Here is a 6,264-nt window from a genome sequence, read left to right as displayed (position 1 = left end):
TTATTCTCTTGCTGCACTTTAGAGACACTGAACGACACCATGTGGCCAGCACTGGAGACAAGGTAGAGGGGCAGTTTCAGATGTAATAGCCTATCAAGGCAAGTGTTGCCATGCCTCTTTGGGGGCTTTGTAGGTTAAGCCTTCCTAAGGCCAAGGATGAGACAAGTTGTAGGCTTCTGCTCAAAGTCTTTCAGTTTACTTAAATCATCTCCATTAAACATTCTCGGTGGCAGATCAGGACAAGTATTAATTTATAGTCTTGGACTTCTTCTCCTGAATGCTGAGCAGTTCTGGATGTGTTTCTGCCTTTATCTTAAGCCCTGCCTGGTGCAACCAAAGCAAGAGGAGAATCCCACACACCTCTGGGTGGAAACACACTTCGCCTACCTACCTGGGCCCTCATCTTACCTGTTCTCAAATCTTTCTACTCCTAAGGAAATGAATATCTTGATGTACACCAATAATTCTTAGCATAATAACTATAATATAATTAATACAATATAATATAGAATACATTTTCTAGCAAACTAATTGTTCTTGGTGCTTTATCCTGGAAGCCCATAGTTCCCCACCCCCTTTCTCTGACATGTCCTACACACAACAGCCCTGATCTGGATATGGTATTGCTTCCGTAGCTTTGAAATGACTATTGAGTCAAATATACATAAAGTTTTGTTCATTTCCAAGTCTGCACTTTTTACATTAGTTGCAGATATTGAATTTTCTTAAGTTCTCAGCTTGAAATTTTATAGAAACTCTTATTGTCCCTAAACAGTTATGTCTAATAATGACCTGGTCTATCCCTTCAACCTTGAGAAATGAACAACTGCAGTTTAAATGTCACAGCAATCAAAATCTCTGAAATGCTCTTTTGTAGAAAATTTTACAATTACACATTTAAATCATCCCTCTAAAACTCTACTGTGTCATCATTTATCAAAGGCTTTATTAAGAGAGGAGTAGGAACCCTAAGTTTTGTCTGTGACATTGGCTTTTACTTAATTGTGGATGATACACTTCATATCCTGGATAAATCTTTCATGCCACGCACACCACCTCACCCCCAAATTATACCATTTGCAGACATCTGTGTGGTTCCAATTAACCACATAATATCTATCATTATCTTCTCTGTTGGGATTCAGGGGTGCATGATAATTAGTGGAGTCCTTAGGTTCTATTTTCCCCATAATTCAGTAATTGTTGATTCTTCTGAGAATTTGAATTTGTCTTTGACATTGATATTTTGGTGATCAGAGGCTCATGTACAAACCTCATCAGCTGCAGGTACAACACTGGCGAGAAGCTCAGGTCACGCTCCCTGAAGGTCATGTTTGTCGTTGTTGTCCAGTTGCACTCACATGATTCACAAGTGATTCCCTTATATATTTTCTTTATATTAAGCTGGATCTCATCTGACTTACTGGAGCTGAGAGGCAACAGTTTTGCACTGAATATAGTTCACCAGGCTGTCTCTGGATACTTTTGGAATGGTGCCTTCCGTACACATACCTTTAAGCTTATTTCACATTATCTAACAATACTCGACATAGTTCTTGAGCATCAGGGAGTTATCTGAAATTTTCCAGCCAAATAATTGTTAGTCCCTACAATGCTTGATATTATATGGAATTCATAGAGTACACTTTATGGGCCTAAGGGATGCTTTTTGATAATTTATCGCTCTCTTCTGGCACAATATACAAAGCTTTTGATAGCTGCTCCATGAAGAAGAATTAAGTCTACAGCAGGCTAATACTGTAATATGCTTGTCACTGCGTGATTCTTTCAGCCAGCTCTTTCATGCCTGTTTGCATATTCAAGATCTAGTAGAGATCAGCTATCTAGAAGAACGTACAGTAAGTCATGCTCCATAATATTAGGAGCATACATCTTCAAGCTTAGCATAACCTCCTCTCTTTTTTACACTTTGCTAGCACACAATATCGCTCCCACATTATACCATTTACAGACATCCCTGTGGTTCAGATTCACATGGAGCATCTTCTGTCCAAAGAGGTCAAATGTGACTCAGAAGTCCTCTATAAATCCCTTCCTGGAGAAGTCAGTGCCAATGATTCTGTCTTTGGCATCCAAGTGGTGGTCACCTGAGGCAGGTAGCCACTGGTGGTCAGTGCTTAGAACTGCTGACTGGGGTGACTCCAGATACCTACAGGGTCTGCTGCCAAAGGCTCCCAGCTATTAGAGAAGTTACTCAACAGACTTTTTATTGAGGTATCAATACCTAACTTACTGGGGCTGGTATTTTGTTGACAGTGGAAAAACTATGAACTCTTGAACTTCTTGGGGCCATCAAGGAAGAAAAGAAAAGAGAGAATATTCACATGTGCACACACACACACACACACACACAAACTGAATGAACGGAACAAAGGACAGAATCCCATTACTTCATACATACAAATGTTTATGCAAACATACATACGTACACACATACATACATGTATACAGACCTAAAGATAGACATACACATATTCACACATTGAGTGATTACAGCAATGCTCCAACAAGCATATTCCACATATCCCAAACATGCATACATGTATGCAATTGGTTGATAGTAGGAACAGTGTTCCAACCCTCTTTCACACATACTTTACACATACACACATAATCAATGGGTGCAAAGAACAATGTTCCAACCACACCACAGCATTTTTTATCATTTCTTCCATCGTTTATATATCCCAGCAAAATCTTTCAAGCCCTACACAATTACAATGTGATTATGTTTTAGTTTTCCTCTAGTGAATGATCATGAAAAAACTAAGTGTTTTCTAATACATTTTCAAGAAATAACATTAGGTAGTGTAGGTAAAGCAAACAAATTATTCTAAAAGTCCCACGTCCATTCATAACCAAGCACCTTGTTATTGATTAACAAAGTGTAAGCGAGCAAGGTGTGAAACTGGAGAATCCTTAATTATTTACCTTTTGGAAGAGCAAAAGATTAACACAAGGAGAGAGAAACCGTCAACATCTCTATAGTTCAGTATCCTCAGCAACAGTTGTGGGTGATATGGGGTCCATTTCAACACTGGTTTGGAGAGATAATATGATACTCTTGGGTTTGCTCTCTCTGGATGGCATCAAGACATCAGTACAGAATTCCATGACAGATTTTCCACAATATGGATGGCTGATAGCCAAGCAAATGTTGAGAAACTCAAAAGGAACACAGATACAGGGAACACACTTGGTGCTACCCCCACTTAGCCTGAGCTCTTACGTTCCCTCGAAGGACACTGAAGTGACGCTGCAGCTTTACTGCCAAGTCTTCTGAGCAGGTGACCAACGCCTTCTGCTTCACCAGGTCCTACACTCTTTCGTCTAGTCTTCTCTGCTCTTGTTCATTAGATAATTGTGACTTGGTGTAGGGTTATAACATTTGTGTGTGTATGTGTGTGTGAATGTGCATAGACACATACAAGCTCATGAACATATACAGTACATATCTGAACATATACACACAGACTGAATTGCAGTCACGTGTTTAGTTTCCCAATTCATGCTAATGCAAGAGGAGATAAGCTGTGCTGCTGTAGAAAAGAAAGTTACCTTCTGCTTGATGGTAAAAGAACACAGTGAGCAGAGGAAATAGAGAGCTCTGGCAAACTGCACAGACAAGTAGACCATGGAGGTCCTTGTCCTCGTAGCAAACCACACTCTGAAAGTTCCCCAGGCTGTGTAGCTAAGGCTTGTTTCCCCTTCCAGGATCAGCCCGTTACTCTCACCCACGGCTTCCCAGTTGCTTCAAGGTAAACAGCTTTCCTTTGAAGGAGCTCCCTTAACCACAGCTTGGCTCGCTTCATGCACAAAGCAATCAACTCAGTAAACTAGAAAATCTTCATAACCAGGAGGCAAAATAAACCTTTGCTCCCTGTAAGGTGATTGTGTCAGGGATTCGTTTGGGTAACAGAAGGGTGAGGATCTCATGGCCAAATGATTGTAGGCATTATTTCATACCAAAATGTATTTCATGGAAGTGCTGGACCACATTATATACTTTCATTCTTTGACTGATGAACATTTGGATAGTTTCAAATTCGGGGCTGCTTTGAGGAATGCTGCTAAAACCCTAATGTGCCCCCAGTTTCTCGGTGGACATCAACTTCTCATTCTGGAATCACTGTTTCACCTGGAGACTGCAGTTCAACTTTCTGCAGAAATGCACGTGACTTCTCATGGGGCTCACCCTTTAATACCACCAGCGATATCTGAGGAACCTTATTCTTCTCAACTTTCCATGGAGCCAGTTTTAACTCAGTGTGAACAAGTTTGGAATAAAAGCAGTGACTGAGTGCTGCAGACACGGAGCTTTACACTCTCATGAGCCTCGGTGGGTTGCACTGAGACAGGCCTGTTCACCTCAACATGGCTATGGGATTTCTGCTGGTGTGGAAAACAGCTACATATACATTGCTACTCAGAGTCTCTCAAAGACCAAAATCCAGCCCAAGCTCCATGACCAAGGATACCTGAGACAAGGTTAGGCAAAGGCAGAAAGAAGATGCTAACAGGCAATTAGGATGAGAAGAAAAATGGCTGCAGTGAAGAAACAGGGAACCCCTGACAATCCAGTGGTCTGTACCATTCACCAGGACAGAGAAGGGACCAAACCCTCAGCCAGTGTTTCCACAGCAACCTGCTCCTAACCTTCGTGTACCCCATTCCTTTTGATTCCTCCAAATGATCTTATTGTAGATAAATATTTCTTTTGTCTCTACAATCACCTGAAAAGTTTTGAGTTTGCAATTACAGTTGTTTTGTCCTTTTGTTCTAGGGTCCTGTCTGGACATGCAAAAAGATGGTGAACTTCATGCAGTACTCAGTGGATACAGAGTGGTACTAACCTGAGTGGGCATAATACTTTCTATCATCACTGTTAAATATGTTCCTTCCATGAGTAAGTGAACATACACATGTTCATACATACATGTGTATGTGCACACACAGACAGACAGACAGAGACACAAAGACAGACATATACACATTCCCACATATAACCCACAAACCCCACACAGGTACACACCCACAAACCCCACACAATATGCTCAACATGGGTACACAGATGCTCACCCATACATGGATATATGCATGTATGTACATGCATGTGCACTTATACACACAGACACTACTGTATAAGCAAAGACCTATACACATAGCCAGGCATGCATTCACAGGTATACACACCTACACACACACAAATATTCACATATACATAAATACACATAGTGGTTCCTATTCATATGGCCACACCCACACAAATACATACAAATACACCACAAATATAAGCACAACACACACACACACACACACACAATCCCTCCATTACCTAGAAAGGCCAGAGAGAATACTGGCTTGTTGCAGTAATCTTTCTGCTACAGGAGGAGGTCTTTGGTCTCTGAGCTGTCTACAAGGTTCTTAGACTCATCCAGATTCTGCTGCCCTAGCTTGCATGTTATTTTCCCTTCCAGGATTTTTTTCATCCTGACACTCTCCAATCCTAAAGGTAAGTTACCATCTGTGCACAGCAAATCTGGACCACAGAAGAGCAAACCTGCAGGAAGGACTCCTAACAAAGCCTCAAACTCCAAGTTCACCCATCATAGTCACCTCACAAATCCTCCCCCAGTAACTTTTCAATGGATTGCATTGTATAAAGTATGAAAACAGCACCCGGGTCAGTCAGTAGGAGGCTAGTGAAGTTACCTATAGTGCTTTTCTGAAATGCAGTACTGTACAATAGGAGGGGTATCTGCACTCATTGTACAATATAATTGTAAATACAATATATTTGGCCAGGGCTCTCCTCCTTGCAAGCTGCTTCCCACCTGTGAACTCACATAATCCCTGAAAATGAAATGACACACAGGCCCCTGACCTCCCTCCTTAAAAGTTGTATATTACTCCATAAGTACTTAAATAGCACCCAATCTACCATAATGGCATGTAGGTGATATGGGACTGACCCATCTCCTTCAATGGACGGCAGCTTCTAGCACAGCAGGATGGTTTGCTTGCTAATCATCCAGTTTCTTCCAACAAGCTAACTTCCAAGAAAGACTTGTTAATGATGACAGAAATGAACAGGTGGATGGGATTTTAGATTGGTTGCTGGATATGAAGGTGGGTGGTTTTGTATGCGTGTATGTGCGCGCGCGTGTGTGCGTGCGTGTGTGTGCGCGCGTGTGTGTGTGTGTGTGTGTGTGTGTCTGTGTGTGTGTGTGCATGTGCGCGCGC

At 41.5% G+C, this 6,264-nt stretch overlaps 1 long non-coding RNA gene across 1 annotated transcript; it reads left to right on the top strand.

The window, feature by feature from the left end:
• The first annotated feature begins 2,945 nt into the window (after positions 1–2,945).
• On the top strand, positions 2,946–5,828 carry LOC116069854. Its single transcript, XR_004110169.1, has 2 exons — positions 2,946–4,866; positions 5,499–5,828. It is a non-coding gene; the product is annotated as an uncharacterized LOC116069854 (long non-coding RNA).
• Positions 5,829–6,264: the final 436 nt, after the last annotated feature.

This window comes from Mastomys coucha, unplaced genomic scaffold, assembly GCF_008632895.1.
Source record: "Mastomys coucha isolate ucsf_1 unplaced genomic scaffold, UCSF_Mcou_1 pScaffold1, whole genome shotgun sequence".
Lineage (NCBI taxonomy): Eukaryota > Metazoa > Chordata > Mammalia > Rodentia > Muridae > Mastomys > Mastomys coucha.
This window is presented reverse-complemented; position numbering and strand designations above follow the sequence as displayed.